At 62.6% G+C, this 20,087-nt stretch overlaps 5 pseudogenes; all 5 read right to left on the bottom strand.

The window, feature by feature from the left end:
• Positions 1-2,545: 2,545 nt before the first annotated feature.
• On the bottom strand, positions 2,546-2,664 carry LOC142870129 (uncharacterized; annotated as a pseudogene).
• Positions 2,665-6,485: 3,821 nt separating this feature from the next.
• LOC142870165 (uncharacterized) lies at positions 6,486-6,605 on the bottom strand (annotated as a pseudogene).
• A 3,832-nt stretch (positions 6,606-10,437) lies between these two features.
• LOC142870164 (uncharacterized) lies at positions 10,438-10,557 on the bottom strand (annotated as a pseudogene).
• Positions 10,558-14,375: 3,818 nt separating this feature from the next.
• On the bottom strand, positions 14,376-14,495 carry LOC142870163 (uncharacterized; annotated as a pseudogene).
• A 3,822-nt stretch (positions 14,496-18,317) lies between these two features.
• Positions 18,318-18,436, bottom strand: LOC142870128 (uncharacterized; annotated as a pseudogene).
• Positions 18,437-20,087: the final 1,651 nt, after the last annotated feature.

The raw sequence follows: 20,087 nt of genomic DNA, 5'->3' as shown, positions 1-20,087 counted from the left end.
CGGGGTTCCCAGGAGGATCAGACTGAAGCTGGGACTTGGCCTGAAAGTGTCCCCTCGCATGGCCACCCCCTTCCCCTTCCTGCTCCTCTACTCCTGGTGCCCCTCCATCCAGGGGCCAGACCTTAAAGAGTCACCCGCAAGAGAATCCTGGTCCCAAAGGAGCCTTCTGGGGGACCCCTGCTGAGAGAGGTTGTGGGCATGGCCCGCTGGGGCTCTGCCCGACCCAGGGCTGAGAGATGCAACCTCCCAGCTCTGGGTCCCTGCAGGAAGTGTTGGCAAGCACAGGGCCAGTCCTCCAAAGGCCCAGGTGCAGGGAGCCCAGGCCAAGCAGCCTGTGGAAGAAGCCACATGCTGTGCCACCCCGGGGAACACCACTGCAGGCCACGGCCCTTCCCACCTCCTCCTCCTCCTCCTCCTCCTCCTCCTCCCACCCCGCCCCCGCCCCCGCCCCCACATGGCACAGGGCCCAGAGACACCTCAGACACTTGCTACCCAAAGTGCAAAGGGCATCAGTTGCTCCTCCAAACCCCCCCCCCCAGCCCAGCAGACCACGTTGTCCAGCCAGCCCCCGGGCCTCCCTGGGGTGCCCAGCACAAAAGTGCAGACACCCACCGGACCCTCAATCTCAGTTTTCGGATGTTTTTGCCACTCTAAGGACCCGCAGGCCAGCTGGGCCTTCTGGCAGGACAGAGAGCCCCGGAATCCGACGTGGAGAGCTGGGTATACGTCCCCATGAGGAGGCGGTCCCCACCTCCGCGGCTATCCCCTTGCGGGGAGCGGCAGCCGCGGGGCCTCAGAGAAGACACCAGGCTGGGCCCCCACGGCACAGCGGGAGCACGTCCCCCGCAGGCCACTTAGCGACGGCGGCCAGCCGGCGGACGGTTGGGTTGCACGAGACGCTGCGGCCGCCCTGCTACCGGGTTCCTGGGAGGGCGTCCTGGAACCAGCGTCCACACCAAGCCCTTGGAAGGCCCAGGCGACGGAGGAGCCCCGTCAGGCAGGGGCCGAGGACGGTGACGGCCCGGGCGGGGACGAGCGTGTCAGGCAGGGGCAGAGGACGGTGACAGGTGATAGGCCGGGCGGGAAGGAGTCAGTCAGGCAGGGGCCGTGGAGGAGACGGGCTGGGTAAGGGTTAGGGTTAGTGTCAGGGCACAAGTCACAATCGCAAAGACCTGGAAGCCACCCGAGTGCCCATCGACCCACGAGTGGGTAAATAAAATGTGGCGCGTGGACACCACGGAGTGCTATTCGGCTATGAGGAGCAGCGGTGAGGGGGCACCTCTCGTGGTTCTCCTGGCCAGAGCTGGAACCCGTTCCAGTAAGCCAAGTATCCCAAGAATGGACACACGAGCACCACGTGCTCGCGCTCACCAGCAAATGGGTACGAACCGATGGACACCTAAGTGGACACAGAGGAATCACCTTCTTCGGGTGGGTGTCGGGCGGGTGGGGGGAGGGGATGGGCATACACATCCATTAGGAATGGGGTGGGTACGCACCGACTGGGGGATGGGCGCACTTGAAGCTCTGACCCGAGGGGGGAGGCTGGGAGAGGGCAACGCACCCGACCTTAACATTGGTGCCCCCACAATATGCTGGAACAACATGAGAGGTAAATGAATAAGAACACGGGGGGGGGGGGGAGGGGGGCACGGGCAACACATGTCACCTTAATACTTGGACTCCCATCATCTGCTTGAAAAGAGAGAGAAAAGAAAATGCAATAATAGAGATAAGAGACACTTTTTAAAAATAATGAATCCGGCCGGGCGCTGTGGCTCACGCCTGTAATCCTAGCTCTTGGGAGGCCGAGGCGGGCGGATTGCTCAAGGTCAGGAGTTCAAAACCAGCCTGAGCAAGAGCGAGACCCCGTCTCTACTATAAATAGAAAGAAATTAATTGGCCAACTGATATATATATAAAAAATTAGCGGGGCATGGTGGCGCATGCCTGCAGTCCCAGCTACCCTGGAGGCTGAGGCAGAAGGATCACTCGAGCCCAGGAGTTTGAAGTTGCTGTGAGCTAGGCTGACGCCACGGCACTCACTCTAGCCTGGGCAACAAACCGAGACTCTGTCTCAAAAAAAAAAAAAAAAAAAATGAATCCGAAGAGAAAAGTAAAAGGAGGCCTGTGGAGCAGGTCTGGGTGTGACTCCGGATCCCCGAACATCAGGTGCCACCACCAAAGATTCCTACGTGTAGCCCATAGAACCCCAAAAGCAACGGGAGGAGTTCTGGTCACATACTCCCTCAAAATGACATCCTGGCCTTCTTCTGGAACTCCCTCCCCTCTCAGACTCTCAAGGTTTCCTCCAGCGTGTCGGCTCCCACAGAGCAGACCTTTGGTCTGAGACCTGACTGTCCAGAAGCCACGCATGCTGCCGCGTGGCGGCGGTGTCACGGCTCGGGACAAGAGGAGGCCCAACGGCGCGGGCTGGGGCGCCAGGCACCGCGGCGGGCGCTGAGGGTGGGGGTCACCCCCACCCCGGGCCGCCCCCGCACTCCCAGAAACGCGACAGAACCAGAGGCAAAAAAAAAAAAGAAGAAGCCTACGGCACCCGGTATTCCCGGGCGGTCTCCCATCCAAGTTCTAACCAGGCCCGACCCTGCTTAGCTTCCGAGACCAGACGGGATCGGGCGCGTTCGGGGTGGTGTGGCCGTGGACGGCGGAGGGCGCCCCTGCCCCGCTCAAGAAGCCGAGCCTCTCTGCGCTTCCCCGCCGCCTCCTCCCGCCCCAGGCCCCGCGCCGGGTCGGGCCTGTTGAGTTCGCCGGCCGGGTCCCGCGGGCTCCGAGGGACGGGGGGTGACAGGCGGGGCGGGCAGGGAGCGGCGGGCCGGGGTTGGGGGCTGTCTCTGTACACACACACACTCACACTCACACTCACTCACTCACTCACACTCACACAAGATGCGCCTCCACGGCTGGACCCGCCCAGGTGGAGACCTTCAAGCCCCCCTCCTCTCCTCGCCTGGCCTCCTTCACCTCCCCGCCCCCCACCCCCAGCGCGCCGGGGCCGCAGACTGCGCACGGGCGGGAGGGGCGGGGCGCTCGCCCTTTGACCCCAGCCAGGGGCGGCCCTCCCCCACAACCCCTTTCAGCTGCGCCCCCCACCCTGTGGCCCGGCGGCCGCCTATTCCCCCGGGCCAGGGCTGGGGCACAGCGCACGGGGGAGGGGAGCCAGTGTATGGGGCGTCTCTCTCTCTCGGGATGTGTCCCATGGGTGGGGTTGGGTGGGGTGGCGTGGTTTGTGGGGCGCTGAAGAAATCAGTCCCCTCCATCTCCTCCCTCTGGAAAACACCCAAGCCCTTGGAGAACTGCCCGCACCGCTACCGTGGGGGCCGGGACCCTCCTCTGTGTCCTCCTGTGGCCCAGTCCAAGGGGCCTGGGCCTGGCCGGGGCTGCACTGGACCCCAACCACCCTGGCGTGTGGACTCGCTAAAAATCGGCCATTAGATATTGGATTCCAGCGTCATTGAGGTCATTTCACTAATGAGTGCACCGCAAAGAGTTTCCTAATCCATCTGTGAGGGTGGCAACCGAAAGAGAATTTTAGAGCTGACAGAATAGGCGAGGAAAGGCATAGGAGATTTCCACACCCAGTAAGGAAGCCTTTCCCGAAGTGGAAGAAAGAAAGGAGCAAACAGAGACACCGGTAGCCCGCCCGGATCAGAGTCTGCCCCTGAGAGAAAGTACCCTGACCAGGTTCACCCGTGGGTGGGTCGCGAGCTAGCGGCATTCAGAAGAGCGAGGCCCGCAGTCTGTGCAGAAGACACCTGCACTCGGGTGTGTGTGGCGGCACAATTCACAAGCAGCTCCAGATGTTAAACCAAGGAGAAGCCAGGGAGTTCCCAACGCCCCAGGTGTCCTCAGCCCACGACTGGCTGCTGTGGGAATGCGAAGCCCGGCTCCTTGTCTCAGAGCGGGGCAACCAGGAGGTGTGATGTCCACCCCGGGGTTCCCAGGAGGATCAGACTGAAGCTGGGACTTGGCCTGAAAGTGTCCCCTCGCATGGCCACCCCCTTCCCCTTCCTGCACCTCTACTCCTGGTGCCCCTCCATCCAGGGGCCAGACCTTAAAGAGTCACCCGCAAGAGAATCCTGGTCCCAAAGGAGCCTTCTGGGGGACCCCTGCTGAGAGAGGTTGTGGGCATGGCCCGCTGGGGCTCTGCCCGACCCAGGGCTGAGAGATGCAACCTCCCAGCTCTGGGTCCCTGCAGGAAGTGTTGGCAAGCACAGGGCCAGTCCTCCAAAGGCCCAGGTGCAGGGAGCCCAGGCCAAGCATCCCGTGGAAGAAGCCACATGCTGTGCCACCCCGGGGAACACCACTGCAGGCCACGGCCCTTCCCACCTCCTCCTCCTCCTCCTCCTCCTCCTCCTCCTCCCACCCCGCCCCCGCCCCCACATGGCACAGGGCCCAGAGACACCTCAGACACTTGCTACCCAAAGTGCAAAGGGCATCAGTTGCTCCTCCAAACCCCCCCCCAGCCCAGCAGACCACGTTGTCCAGCCAGCCCCCGGGCCTCCCTGGGGTGCCCAGCACAAAAGTGCAGACACCCACCGGACCCTCAATCTCAGTTTTCGGATGTTTTTGCCACTCTAAGGACCCGCAGGCCAGCTGGGCCTTCTGGCAGGACAGAGAGCCCCGGAATCCGACGTGGAGAGCTGGGTATACGTCCCCATGAGGAGGCGGTCCCCACCTCCGCGGCTATCCCCTTGCGGGGAGCGGCAGCCGCGGGGCCTCAGAGAAGACACCAGGCTGGGCCCCCACGGCACAGCGGGAGCACGTCCCCCGCAGGCCACTTAGCGACGGCGGCCAGCCGGCGGACGGTTGGGTTGCACGAGACGCTGCGGCCGCCCTGCTACCGGGTTCCTGGGAGGGCGTCCTGGAACCAGCGTCCACACCAAGCCCTTGGAAGGCCCAGGCGACGGAGGAGCCCCGTCAGGCAGGGGCCGAGGACGGTGACGGCCCGGGCGGGGACGAGCGTGTCAGGCAGGGGCAGAGGACGGTGACAGGTGATAGGCCGGGCGGGAAGGAGTCAGTCAGGCAGGGGCCGTGGAGGAGACGGGCTGGGTAAGGGTTAGGGTTAGTGTCAGGGCACAAGTCACAATCGCAAAGACCTGGAAGCCACCCGAGTGCCCATCGACCCACGAGTGGGTAAATAAAATGTGGCGCGTGGACACCACGGAGTGCTATTCGGCTATGAGGAGCAGCGGTGAGGGGGCACCTCTCGTGGTTCTCCTGGCCAGAGCTGGAACCCGTTCCAGTAAGCCAAGTATCCCAAGAATGGACACACGAGCACCACGTGCTCACGCTCACCAGCAAATGGGTACGAACCGATGGACACCTAAGTGGACACAGAGGAATCACCTTCTTCGGGTGGGTGTCGGGCGGGTGGGGGGAGGGGATGGGCATACACATCCATTAGGAATGGGGTGGGTACGCACCGACTGGGGGATGGGCGCACTTGAAGCTCTGACCCGAGGGGGGAGGCTGGGAGAGGGCAACGCACCCGACCTTAACATTGGTGCCCCCACAATATGCTGGAACAACATGAGAGGTAAATGAATAAGAACACGGGGGGGGGGAGGGGGGCACGGGCAACACATGTCACCTTAATACTTGGACTCCCATCATCTGCTTGAAAAGAGAGAGAAAAGAAAATGCAATAATAGAGATAAGAGACACTTTTTAAAAATAATGAATCCGGCCGGGCGCTGTGGCTCACGCCTGTAATCCTAGCTCTTGGGAGGCCGAGGCGGGCGGATTGCTCAAGGTCAGGAGTTCAAAACCAGCCTGAGCAAGAGCGAGACCCCGTCTCTACTATAAATAGAAAGAAATTAATTGGCCAACTGATATATATATAAAAAATTAGCGGGGCATGGTGGCGCATGCCTGCAGTCCCAGCTACCCTGGAGGCTGAGGCAGAAGGATCACTCGAGCCCAGGAGTTTGAAGTTGCTGTGAGCTAGGCTGACGCCACGGCACTCACTCTAGCCTGGGCAACAAACCGAGACTCTGTCTCAAAAAAAAAAAAAAAAATGAATCCGAAGAGAAAAGTAAAAGGAGGCCTGTGGAGCAGGTCTGGGTGTGACTCCGGATCCCCGAACATCAGGTGCCACCACCAAAGATTCCTACGTGTAGCCCATAGAACCCCAAAAGCAACGGGAGGAGTTCTGGTCACATACTCCCTCAAAATGACATCCTGGCCTTCTTCTGGAACTCCCTCCCCTCTCAGACTCTCAAGGTTTCCTCCAGCGTGTCGGCTCCCACAGAGCAGACCTTTGGTCTGAGACCTGACTGTCCAGAAGCCACGCATGCTGCCGCGTGGCGGCGGTGTCACGGCTCGGGACAAGAGGAGGCCCAACGGTGCGGGCTGGGGCGCCAGGCACCGCGGCGGGCGCTGAGGGTGGGGGTCACCCCCACCCCGGGCCGCCCCCGCACTCCCAGAAACGCGACAGAACCAGAGGCAAAAAAAAAAAAAGAAGAAGCCTACGGCACCCGGTATACACCGGGCGGTCTCCCATCCAAGTTCTAACCAGGCCCGACCCTGCTTAGCTTCCGAGACCAGACGGGATCGGGCGCGTTCGGGGTGGTGTGGCCGTGGACGGCGGAGGGCGCCCCTGCCCCGCTCAAGAAGCCGAGCCTCTCTGCGCTTCCCCGCCGCCTCCTCCCGCCCCAGGCCCCGCGCCGGGTCGGGCCTGTTGAGTTCGCCGGCCGGGTCCCGCGGGCTCCGAGGGACGGGGGGTGACAGGCGGGGCGGGCAGGGAGCGGCGGGCCGGGGTTGGGGGCTGTCTCTGTACACACACACACTCACACTCACACTCACTCACTCACTCACACTCACACAAGATGCGCCTCCACGGCTGGACCCGCCAAGGTGGAGACCTTCAAGCCCCCCTCCTCTCCTCGCCTGGCCTCCTTCACCTCCCCGCCCCCCACCCCCAGCGCGCCGGGGCCGCAGACTGCGCACGGGCGGGAGGGGCGGGGCGCTCGCCCTTTGACCCCAGCCAGGGGCGGCCCTCCCCCACAACCCCTTTCAGCTGCGCCCCCCACCCTGTGGCCCGGCGGCCGCCTATTCCCCCGGGCCAGGGCTGGGGCACAGCGCACGGGGGAGGGGAGCCAGTGTATGGGGCGTCTCTCTCTCTCTCGGGATGTGTCCCATGGGTGGGGTGGGGTGGGGTGGCGTGGTTTGTGGGGCGCTGAAGAAATCAGTCCCCTCCATCTCCTCCCTCTGGAAAACACCCAAGCCCTTGGAGAACTGCCCGCACCGCTACCGTGGGGGCCGGGACCCTCCTCTGTGTCCTCCTGTGGCCCAGTCCAAGGGGCCTGGGCCTGGCCGGGGCTGCACTGGACCCCAACCACCCTGGCGTGTGGACTCGCTAAAAATCGGCCATTAGATATTGGATTCCAGCGTCATTGAGGTCATTTCACTAATGAGTGCACCGCAAAGAGTTTCCTAATCCATCTGTGAGGGTGGCAACCGAAAGAGAATTTTAGAGCTGACAGAATAGGCGAGGAAAGGCATAAGAGATTTCCACACCCAGTAAGGAAGCCTTTCCCGAAGTGGAAGAAAGAAAGGAGCAAACAGAGACACCGGTAGCCCGCCCGGATCAGAGTCTGCCCCTGAGAGAAAGTACCCTGACCAGGTTCACCCGTGGGTGGGTCGCGAGCTAGCGGCACTCAGAAGAGCGAGGCCCGCAGTCTGTGCAGAAGACACCTGCACTCGGGTGTGTGTGGCGGCACAATTCACAAGCAGCTCCAGATGTTAAGCCAAGGAGAAGCCAGGGAGTTCCCAACGCCCCAGGTGTCCTCAGCCCACGACTGGCTGCTGTGGGAATGCGAAGCCCGGCTCCTTGTCTCAGAGCGGGGCAACCAGGAGGTGTGATGTCCACCCCGGGGTTCCCAGGAGGATCAGACTGAAGCTGGGACTTGGCCTGAAAGTGTCCCCTCGCATGGCCACCCCCTTCCCCTTCCTGCTCCTCTACTCCTGGTGCCCCTCCATCCAGGGGCCAGACCTTAAAGAGTCACCCGCAAGAGAATCCTGGTCCCAAAGGAGCCTTCTGGGGGACCCCTGCTGAGAGAGGTTGTGGGCATGGCCCGCTGGGGCTCTGCCCGACCCAGGGCTGAGAGATGCAACCTCCCAGCTCTGGGTCCCTGCAGGAAGTGTTGGCAAGCACAGGGCCAGTCCTCCAAAGGCCCAGGTGCAGGGAGCCCAGGCCAAGCAGCCTGTGGAAGAAGCCACATGCTGTGCCACCCCGGGGAACACCACTGCAGGCCACGGCCCTTCCCACCTCCTCCTCCTCCTCCTCCTCCTCCTCCTCCCACCCCGCCCCCGCCCCCGCCCCCACATGGCACAGGGCCCAGAGACACCTCAGACACTTGCTACCCAAAGTGCAAAGGGCATCAGTTGCTCCTCCAAACCCCCCCCCCCAGCCCAGCAGACCACGTTGTCCAGCCAGCCCCCGGGCCTCCCTGGGGTGCCCAGCACAAAAGTGCAGACACCCACCGGACCCTCAATCTCAGTTTTCGGATGTTTTTGCCACTCTAAGGACCCGCAGGCCAGCTGGGCCTTCTGGCAGGACAGAGAGCCCCGGAATCCGACGTGGAGAGCTGGGTATACGTCCCCATGAGGAGGCGGTCCCCACCTCCGCGGCTATCCCCTTGCGGGGAGCGGCAGCCGCGGGGCCTCAGAGAAGACACCAGGCTGGGCCCCCACGGCACAGCGGGAGCACGTCCCCCGCAGGCCACTTAGCGACGGCGGCCAGCCGGCGGACGGTTGGGTTGCACGAGACGCTGCGGCCGCCCTGCTACCGGGTTCCTGGGAGGGCGTCCTGGAACCAGCGTCCACACCAAGCCCTTGGAAGGCCCAGGCGACGGAGGAGCCCCGTCAGGCAGGGGCCGAGGACGGTGACGGCCCGGGCGGGGACGAGCGTGTCAGGCAGGGGCAGAGGACGGTGACAGGTGATAGGCCGGGCGGGAAGGAGTCAGTCAGGCAGGGGCCGTGGAGGAGACGGGCTGGGTAAGGGTTAGGGTTAGTGTCAGGGCACAAGTCACAATCGCAAAGACCTGGAAGCCACCCGAGTGCCCATCGACCCACGAGTGGGTAAATAAAATGTGGCGCGTGGACACCACGGAGTGCTATTCGGCTATGAGGAGCAGCGGTGAGGGGGCACCTCTCGTGGTTCTCCTGGCCAGAGCTGGAACCCGTTCCAGTAAGCCAAGTATCCCAAGAATGGACACACGAGCACCACGTGCTCGCGCTCACCAGCAAATGGGTACGAACCGATGGACACCTAAGTGGACACAGAGGAATCACCTTCTTCGGGTGGGTGTCGGGCGGGTGGGGGGAGGGGATGGGCATACACATCCATTAGGAATGGGGTGGGTACGCACCGACTGGGGGATGGGCGCACTTGAAGCTCTGACCCGAGGGGGGAGGCTGGGAGAGGGCAACGCACCCGACCTTAACATTGGTGCCCCCACAATATGCTGGAACAACATGAGAGGTAAATGAATAAGAACACGGGGGGGGGGGAGGGGGGCACGGGCAACACATGTCACCTTAATACTTGGACTCCCATCATCTGCTTGAAAAGAGAGAGAAAAGAAAATGCAATAATAGAGATAAGAGACACTTTTTAAAAATAATGAATCCGGCCGGGCGCTGTGGCTCACGCCTGTAATCCTAGCTCTTGGGAGGCCGAGGCGGGCGGATTGCTCAAGGTCAGGAGTTCAAAACCAGCCTGAGCAAGAGCGAGACCCCGTCTCTACTATAAATAGAAAGAAATTAATTGGCCAACTGATATATATATAAAAAATTAGCGGGGCATGGTGGCGCATGCCTGCAGTCCCAGCTACCCTGGAGGCTGAGGCAGAAGGATCACTCGAGCCCAGGAGTTTGAAGTTGCTGTGAGCTAGGCTGACGCCACGGCACTCACTCTAGCCTGGGCAACAAACCGAGACTCTGTCTCAAAAAAAAAAAAAAAAAAAAATGAATCCGAAGAGAAAAGTAAAAGGAGGCCTGTGGAGCAGGTCTGGGTGTGACTCCGGATCCCCGAACATCAGGTGCCACCACCAAAGATTCCTACGTGTAGCCCATAGAACCCCAAAAGCAACGGGAGGAGTTCTGGTCACATACTCCCTCAAAATGACATCCTGGCCTTCTTCTGGAACTCCCTCCCCTCTCAGACTCTCAAGGTTTCCTCCAGCGTGTCGGCTCCCACAGAGCAGACCTTTGGTCTGAGACCTGACTGTCCAGAAGCCACGCATGCTGCCGCGTGGCGGCGGTGTCACGGCTCGGGACAAGAGGAGGCCCAACGGCGCGGGCTGGGGCGCCAGGCACCGCGGCGGGCGCTGAGGGTGGGGGTCACCCCCACCCCGGGCCGCCCCCGCACTCCCAGAAACGCGACAGAACCAGAGGCAAAAAAAGAAAAGAAGAAGCCTACGGCACCCGGTATACACCGGGCGGTCTCCCATCCAAGTTCTAACCAGGCCCGACCCTGCTTAGCTTCCGAGACCAGACGGGATCGGGCGCGTTCGGGGTGGTGTGGCCGTGGACGGCGGAGGGCGCCCCTGCCCCGCTCAAGAAGCCGAGCCTCTCTGCGCTTCCCCGCCGCCTCCTCCCGCCCCAGGCCCCGCGCCGGGTCGGGCCTGTTGAGTTCGCCGGCCGGGTCCCGCGGGCTCCGAGGGACGGGGGGTGACAGGCGGGGCGGGCAGGGAGCGGCGGGCCGGGGTTGGGGGCTGTCTCTGTACACACACACACTCACACTCACACTCACTCACTCACTCACACTCACACAAGATGCGCCTCCACGGCTGGACCCGCCAAGGTGGAGACCTTCAAGCCCCCCTCCTCTCCTCGCCTGGCCTCCTTCACCTCCCCGCCCCCCACCCCCAGCGCGCCGGGGCCGCTGACTGCGCACGGGCGGGAGGGGCGGGGCGCTCGCCCTTTGACCCCAGCCAGGGGCGGCCCTCCCCCACAACCCCTTTCAGCTGCGCCCCCCACCCTGTGGCCCGGCGGCCGCCTATTCCCCCGGGCCAGGGCTGGGGCACAGCGCACGGGGGAGGGGAGCCAGTGTATGGGGCGTCTCTCTCTCTCGGGATGTGTCCCATGGGTGGGGTGGTGTGGTTTGTGGGGCGCTGAAGAAATCAGTCCCCTCCATCTCCTCCCTCTGGAAAACACCCAAGCCCTTGGAGAACTGCCCGCACCGCTACCGTGGGGGCCGGGACCCTCCTCTGTGTCCTCCTGTGGCCCAGTCCAAGGGGCCTGGGCCTGGCCGGGGCTGCACTGGACCCCAACCACCCTGGCGTGTGGACTCGCTAAAAATCGGCCATTAGATATTGGATTCCAGCGTCATTGAGGTCATTTCACTAATGAGTGCACCGCAAAGAGTTTCCTAATCCATCTGTGAGGGTGGCAACCGAAAGAGAATTTTAGAGCTGACAGAATAGGCGAGGAAAGGCATAGGAGATTTCCACACCCAGTAAGGAAGCCTTTCCCGAAGTGGAAGAAAGAAAGGAGCAAACAGAGACACCGGTAGCCCGCCCGGATCAGAGTCTGCCCCTGAGAGAAAGTACCCTGACCAGGTTCACCCGTGGGTGGGTCGCGAGCTAGCGGCACTCAGAAGAGCGAGGCCCGCAGTCTGTGCAGAAGACACCTGCACTCGGGTGTGTGTGGCGGCACAATTCACAAGCAGCTCCAGATGTTAAGCCAAGGAGAAGCCAGGGAGTTCCCAACGCCCCAGGTGTCCTCAGCCCACGACTGGCTGCTGTGGGAATGCGAAGCCCGGCTCCTTGTCTCAGAGCGGGGCAACCAGGAGGTGTGATGTCCACCCCGGGGTTCCCAGGAGGATCAGACTGAAGCTGGGACTTGGCCTGAAAGTGTCCCCTCGCATGGCCACCCCCTTCCCCTTCCTGCTCCTCTACTCCTGGTGCCCCTCCATCCAGGGGCCAGACCTTAAAGAGTCACCCGCAAGAGAATCCTGGTCCCAAAGGAGCCTTCTGGGGGACCCCTGCTGAGAGAGGTTGTGGGCATGGCCCGCTGGGGCTCTGCCCGACCCAGGGCTGAGAGATGCAACCTCCCAGCTCTGGGTCCCTGCAGGAAGTGTTGGCAAGCACAGGGCCAGTCCTCCAAAGGCCCAGGTGCAGGGAGCCCAGGCCAAGCAGCCTGTGGAAGAAGCCACATGCTGTGCCACCCCGGGGAACACCACTGCAGGCCACGGCCCTTCCCACCTCCTCCTCCTCCTCCTCCTCCTCCTCCTCCCACCCCGCCCCCGCCCCCGCCCCCACATGGCACAGGGCCCAGAGACACCTCAGACACTTGCTACCCAAAGTGCAAAGGGCATCAGTTGCTCCTCCAAACCCCCCCCCCAGCCCAGCAGACCACGTTGTCCAGCCAGCCCCCGGGCCTCCCTGGGGTGCCCAGCACAAAAGTGCAGACACCCACCGGACCCTCAATCTCAGTTTTCGGATGTTTTTGCCACTCTAAGGACCCGCAGGCCAGCTGGGCCTTCTGGCAGGACAGAGAGCCCCGGAATCCGACGTGGAGAGCTGGGTATACGTCCCCATGAGGAGGCGGTCCCCACCTCCGCGGCTATCCCCTTGCGGGGAGCGGCAGCCGCGGGGCCTCAGAGAAGACACCAGGCTGGGCCCCCACGGCACAGCGGGAGCACGTCCCCCGCAGGCCACTTAGCGACGGCGGCCAGCCGGCGGACGGTTGGGTTGCACGAGACGCTGCGGCCGCCCTGCTACCGGGTTCCTGGGAGGGCGTCCTGGAACCAGCGTCCACACCAAGCCCTTGGAAGGCCCAGGCGACGGAGGAGCCCCGTCAGGCAGGGGCCGAGGACGGTGACGGCCCGGGCGGGGACGAGCGTGTCAGGCAGGGGCAGAGGACGGTGACAGGTGATAGGCCGGGCGGGAAGGAGTCAGTCAGGCAGGGGCCGTGGAGGAGACGGGCTGGGTAAGGGTTAGGGTTAGTGTCAGGGCACAAGTCACAATCGCAAAGACCTGGAAGCCACCCGAGTGCCCATCGACCCACGAGTGGGTAAATAAAATGTGGCGCGTGGACACCACGGAGTGCTATTCGGCTATGAGGAGCAGCGGTGAGGGGGCACCTCTCGTGGTTCTCCTGGCCAGAGCTGGAACCCGTTCCAGTAAGCCAAGTATCCCAAGAATGGACACACGAGCACCACGTGCTCGCGCTCACCAGCAAATGGGTACGAACCGATGGACACCTAAGTGGACACAGAGGAATCACCTTCTTCGGGTGGGTGTCGGGCGGGTGGGGGGAGGGGATGGGCATACACATCCATTAGGAATGGGGTGGGTACGGACCGACTGGGGGATGGGCGCACTTGAAGCTCTGACCCGAGGGGGGAGGCTGGGAGAGGGCAACGCACCCGACCTTAACATTGGTGCCCCCACAATATGCTGGAACAACATGAGAGGTAAATGAATAAGAACACGGGGGGGGGGGAGGGGGGCACGGGCAACACATGTCACCTTAATACTTGGACTCCCATCATCTGCTTGAAAAGAGAGAGAAAAGAAAATGCAATAATAGAGATAAGAGACACTTTTTAAAAATAATGAATCCGGCCGGGCGCTGTGGCTCACGCCTGTAATCCTAGCTCTTGGGAGGCCGAGGCGGGCGGATTGCTCAAGGTCAGGAGTTCAAAACCAGCCTGAGCAAGAGCGAGACCCCGTCTCTACTATAAATAGAAAGAAATTAATTGGCCAACTGATATATATATAAAAAATTAGCGGGGCATGGTGGCGCATGCCTGCAGTCCCAGCTACCCTGGAGGCTGAGGCAGAAGGATCACTCGAGCCCAGGAGTTTGAAGTTGCTGTGAGCTAGGCTGACGCCACGGCACTCACTCTAGCCTGGGCAACAAACCGAGACTCTGTCTCAAAAAAAAAAAAAAAAAAAATGAATCCGAAGAGAAAAGTAAAAGGAGGCCTGTGGAGCAGGTCTGGGTGTGACTCCGGATCCCCGAACATCAGGTGCCACCACCAAAGATTCCTACGTGTAGCCCATAGAACCCCAAAAGCAACGGGAGGAGTTCTGGTCACATACTCCCTCAAAATGACATCCTGGCCTTCTTCTGGAACTCCCTCCCCTCTCAGACTCTCAAGGTTTCCTCCAGCGTGTCGGCTCCCACAGAGCAGACCTTTGGTCTGAGACCTGACTGTCCAGAAGCCACGCATGCTGCCGCGTGGCGGCGGTGTCACGGCTCGGGACAAGAGGAGGCCCAACGGCGCGGGCTGGGGCGCCAGGCACCGCGGCGGGCGCTGAGGGTGGGGGTCACCCCCACCCCGGGCCGCCCCCGCACTCCCAGAAACGCGACAGAACCAGAGGCAAAAAAAGAAAAGAAGAAGCCTACGGCACCCGGTATACACCGGGCGGTCTCCCATCCAAGTTCTAACCAGGCCCGACCCTGCTTAGCTTCCGAGACCAGACGGGATCGGGCGCGTTCGGGGTGGTGTGGCCGTGGACGGCGGAGGGCGCCCCTGCCCCGCTCAAGAAGCCGAGCCTCTCTGCGCTTCCCCGCCGCCTCCTCCCGCCCCAGGCCCCGCGCCGGGTCGGGCCTGTTGAGTTCGCCGGCCGGGTCCCGCGGGCTCCGAGGGACGGGGGGTGACAGGCGGGGCGGGCAGGGAGCGGCGGGCCGGGGTTGGGGGCTGTCTCTGTACACACACACACTCACACTCACACTCACTCACTCACTCACACTCACACAAGATGCGCCTCCACGGCTGGACCCGCCAAGGTGGAGACCTTCAAGCCCCCCTCCTCTCCTCGCCTGGCCTCCTTCACCTCCCCGCCCCCCACCCCCAGCGCGCCGGGGCCGCAGACTGCGCACGGGCGGGAGGGGCGGGGCGCTCGCCCTTTGACCCCAGCCAGGGGCGGCCCTCCCCCACAACCCCTTTCAGCTGCGCCCCCCACCCTGTGGCCCGGCGGCCGCCTATTCCCCCGGGCCAGGGCTGGGGCACAGCGCACGGGGGAGGGGAGCCAGTGTATGGGGCGTCTCTCTCTCTCGGGATGTGTCCCATGGGTGGGGTGGTGTGGTTTGTGGGGCGCTGAAGAAATCAGTCCCCTCCATCTCCTCCCTCTGGAAAACACCCAAGCCCTTGGAGAACTGCCCGCACCGCTACCGTGGGGGCCGGGACCCTCCTCTGTGTCCTCCTGTGGCCCAGTCCAAGGGGCCTGGGCCTGGCCGGGGCTGCACTGGACCCCAACCACCCTGGCGTGTGGACTCGCTAAAAATCGGCCATTAGATATTGGATTCCAGCGTCATTGAGGTCATTTCACTAATGAGTGCACCGCAAAGAGTTTCCTAATCCATCTGTGAGGGTGGCAACCGAAAGAGAATTTTAGAGCTGACAGAATAGGCGAGGAAAGGCATAGGAGATTTCCACACCCAGTAAGGAAGCCTTTCCCGAAGTGGAAGAAAGAAAGGAGCAAACAGAGACACCGGTAGCCCGCCCGGATCAGAGTCTGCCCCTGAGAGAAAGTACCCTGACCAGGTTCACCCGTGGGTGGGTCGCGAGCTAGCGGCACTCAGAAGAGCGAGGCCCGCAGTCTGTGCAGAAGACACCTGCACTCGGGTGTGTGTGGCGGCACAATTCACAAGCAGCTCCAGATGTTAAGCCAAGGAGAAGCCAGGGAGTTCCCAACGCCCCAGGTGTCCTCAGCCCACGACTGGCTGCTGTGGGAATGCGAAGCCCGGCTCCTTGTCTCAGAGCGGGGCAACCAGGAGGTGTGATGTCCACCCCGGGGTTCCCAGGAGGATCAGACTGAAGCTGGGACTTGGCCTGAAAGTGTCCCCTCGCATGGCCACCCCCTTCCCCTTCCTGCTCCTCTACTCCTGGTGCCCCTCCATCCAGGGGCCAGACCTTAAAGAGTCACCCGCAAGAGAATCCTGGTCCCAAAGGAGCCTTCTGGGGGACCCCTGCTGAGAGAGGTTGTGGGCATGGCCCGCTGGGGCTCTGCCCGACCCAGGGCTGAGAGATGCAACCTCCCAGCTCTGGGTCCCTGCAGGAAGTGTTGGCAAGCACAGGGCCAGTCCTCCAAAGGCCCAGGTGCAGGGAGCCCAGGCCAAGCAGCCTGTGGAAGAAGCCACATGCTGTGCCACCCCGGGGAACACCACTGCAGGCCACGGCCCTTCCCACCTCCTCCTCCTCCTCCTCCTCCTCCTCCTCCCACCCCGCCCCCGCCCCCGCCCCCACATGGCACAGGGCCCAGAGACACCTCAGACACTTGCTACCCAAAGTGCAAAGGGCATCAGTTGCTCCTCCAAACCCCCCCCCCCCCAGCCCAGCAGACCACGTTGTCCAGCCAGCCCCCGGGCCTCCCTGGGGTGCCCAGCACAAAAGTGCAGACACCCACCGGACCCTCAATCTCAGTTTTCGGATGTTTTTGCCACTCTAAGGACCCGCAGGCCAGCTGGGCCTTCTGGCAGGACAGAGAGCCCCGGAATCCGACGTGGAGAGCTGGGTATACGTCCCCATGAGGAGGCGGTCCCCACCTCCGCGGCTATCCCCTTGCGGGGAGCGGCAGCCGCGGGGCCTCAGAGAAGACACCAGGCTGGGCCCCCACGGCACAGCGGGAGCACGTCCCCCGCAGGCCACTTAGCGACGGCGGCCAGCCGGCGGACGGTTGGGTTGCACGAGACGCTGCGGCCGCCCTGCTACCGGGTTCCTGGGAGGGCGTCCTGGAACCAGCGTCCACACCAAGCCCTTGGAAGGCCCAGGCGACGGAGGAGCCCCGTCAGGCAGGGGCCGAGGACGGTGACGGCCCGGGCGGGGACGAGCGTGTCAGGCAGGGGCAGAGGACGGTGACAGGTGATAGGCCGGGCGGGAAGGAGTCAGTCAGGCAGGGGCCGTGGAGGAGACGGGCTGGGTAAGGGTTAGGGTTAGTGTCAGGGCACAAGTCACAATCGCAAAGACCTGGAAGCCACCCGAGTGCCCATCGACCCACGAGTGGGTAAATAAAATGTGGCGCGTGGACACCACGGAGTGCTATTCGGCTATGAGGAGCAGCGGTGAGGGGGCACCTCTCGTGGTTCTCCTGGCCAGAGCTGGAACCCGTTCCAGTAAGCCAAGTATCCCAAGAATGGACACACGAGCACCACGTGCTCGCGCTCACCAGCAAATGGGTACGAACCGATGGACACCTAAGTGGACACAGAGGAATCACCTTCTTCGGGTGGGTGTCGGGCGGGTGGGGGGAGGGGATGGGCATACACATCCATTAGGAATGGGGTGGGTACGCACCGACTGGGGGATGGGCGCACTTGAAGCTCTGACCCGAGGGGGGAGGCTGGGAGAGGGCAACGCACCCGACCTTAACATTGGTGCCCCCACAATATGCTGGAACAACATGAGAGGTAAATGAATAAGAACACGGGGGGGGGGGAGGGGGGGGCACGGGCAACACATGTCACCTTAATACTTGGACTCCCATCATCTGCTTGAAAAGAGAGAGAAAAGAAAATGCAATAATAGAGATAAGAGACACTTTTTAAAAATAATGAATCCGGCCGGGCGCTGTGGCTCACGCCTGTAATCCTAGCTCTTGGGAGGCCGAGGCGGGCGGATTGCTCAAGGTCAGGAGTTCAAAACCAGCCTGAGCAAGAGCGAGACCCCGTCTCTACTATAAATAGAAAGAAATTAATTGGCCAACTGATATATATATAAAAAATTAGCGGGGCATGGTGGCGCATGCCTGCAGTCCCAGCTACCCTGGAGGCTGAGGCAGAAGGATCACTCGAGCCCAGGAGTTTGAAGTTGCTGTGAGCTAGGCTGACGCCACGGCACTCACTCTAGCCTGGGCAACAAACCGAGACTCTGTCTCAAAAAAAAAAAAAAAAAAATGAATCCGAAGAGAAAAGTAAAAGGAGGCCTGTGGAGCAGGTCTGGGTGTGACTCCGGATCCCCGAACATCAGGTGCCACCACCAAAGATTCCTACGTGTAGCCCATAGAACCCCAAAAGCAACGGGAGGAGTTCTGGTCACATACTCCCTCAAAATGACATCCTGGCCTTCTTCTGGAACTCCCTCCCCTCTCAGACTCTCAAGGTTTCCTCCAGCGTGTCGGCTCCCACAGAGCAGACCTTTGGTCTGAGACCTGACTGTCCAGAAGCCACGCATGCTGCCGCGTGGCGGCGGTGTCACGGCTCGGGACAAGAGGAGGCCCAACGGCGCGGGCTGGGGCGCCAGGCACCGCGGCGGGCGCTGAGGGTGGGGGTCACCCCCACCCCGGGCCGCCCCCGCACTCCCAGAAACGCGACAGAACCAGAGGCAAAAAAAAAAAAGAAGAAGCCTACGGCACCCGGTATTCCCGGGCGGTCTCCCATCCAAGTTCTAACCAGGCCCGACCCTGCTTAGCTTCCGAGACCAGACGGGATCGGGCGCGTTCGGGGTGGTGTGGCCGTGGACGGCGGAGGGCGCCCCTGCCCCGCTCAAGAAGCCGAGCCTCTCTGCGCTTCCCCGCCGCCTCCTCCCGCCCCAGGCCCCGCGCCGGGTCGGGCCTGTTGAGTTCGCCGGCCGGGTCCCGCGGGCTCCGAGGGACGGGGGGTGACAGGCGGGGCGGGCAGGGAGCGGCGGGCCGGGGTTGGGGGCTGTCTCTGTACACACACACACTCACACTCACACTCACTCACTCACTCACACTCACACAAGATGCGCCTCCACGGCTGGACCCGCCCAGGTGGAGACCTTCAAGCCCCCCTCCTCTCCTCGCCTGGCCTCCTTCACCTCCCCGCCCCCCACCCCCAGCGCGCCGGGGCCGCAGACTGCGCACGGGCGGGAGGGGCGGGGCGCTCGCCCTTTGACCCCAGCCAGGGGCGGCCCTCCCCCACAACCCCTTTCAGCTGCGCCCCCCACCCTGTGGCCCGGCGGCCGCCTATTCCCCCGGGCCAGGGCTGGGGCACAGCGCACGGGGGAGGGGAGCCAGTGTATGGGGCGTCTCTCTCTCTCGGGATGTGTCCCATGGGTGGGGTTGGGTGGGGTGGCGTGGTTTGTGGGGCGCTGAAGAAATCAGTCCCCTCCATCTCCTCCCTCTGGAAAACACCCAAGCCCTTGGAGAACTGCCCGCACCGCTACCGTGGGGGCCGGGACCCTCCTCTGTGTCCTCCTGTGGCCCAGTCCAAGGGGCCTGGGCCTGGCCGGGGCTGCACTGGACCCCAACCACCCTGGCGTGTGGACTCGCTAAAAATCGGCCATTAGATATTGGATTCCAGCGTCATTGAGGTCATTTCACTAATGAGTGCACCGCAAAGAGTTTCCTAATCCATCTGTGAGGGTGGCAACCGAAAGAGAATTTTAGAGCTGACAGAATAGGCGAGGAAAGGCATAGGAGATTTCCACACCCAGTAAGGAAGCCTTTCCCGAAGTGGAAGAAAGAAAGGAGCAAACAGAGACACCGGTAGCCCGCCCGGATCAGAGTCTGCCCCTGAGAGAAAGTACCCTGACCAGGTTCACCCGTGGGTGGGTCGCGAGCTAGCGGCACTCAGAAGAGCGAGGCCCGCAGTCTGTGCAGAAGACACCTGCACTCGGGTGTGTGTGGCGGCACAATTCACAAGCAGCTCCAGATGTTAAGCCAAGGAGAAGCCAGGGAGTTCCCAACGCCCCAGGTGTCCTCAGCCCACGACTGGCTGCTGTGGGAATGCGAAGCCCGGCTCCTTGTCTCAGAGCGGGGCAACCAGGAGGTGTGATGTCCACCCCGGGGTTCCCAGGAGGATCAGACTGAAGCTGGGACTTGGCCTGAAAGTGTCCCCTCGCATGGCCACCCCCTTCCCCTTCCTGCTCCTCTACTCCTGGTGCCCCTCCATCCAGGGGCCAGACCTTAAAGAGTCACCCGCAAGAGAATCCTGGTCCCAAAGGAGCCTTCTGGGGGACCCCTGCTGAGAGAGGTTGTGGGCATGGCCCGCTGGGGCTCTGCCCGACCCAGGGCTGAGAGATGCAACCTCCCAGCTCTGGGTCCCTGCAGGAAGTGTTGGCAAGCACAGGGCCAGTCCTCCAAAGGCCCAGGTGCAGGGAGCCCAGGCCAAGCAGCCTGTGGAAGAAGCCACATGCTGTGCCACCCCGG

The sequence above is a fragment of the Microcebus murinus genome, chromosome 3 (genome assembly GCF_040939455.1).
Source record: "Microcebus murinus isolate Inina chromosome 3, M.murinus_Inina_mat1.0, whole genome shotgun sequence".
NCBI lineage: Eukaryota > Metazoa > Chordata > Mammalia > Primates > Cheirogaleidae > Microcebus > Microcebus murinus.
Note: the sequence above shows the minus strand (reverse complement) of the source record. Positions and strands in the feature narration are given on the sequence as shown.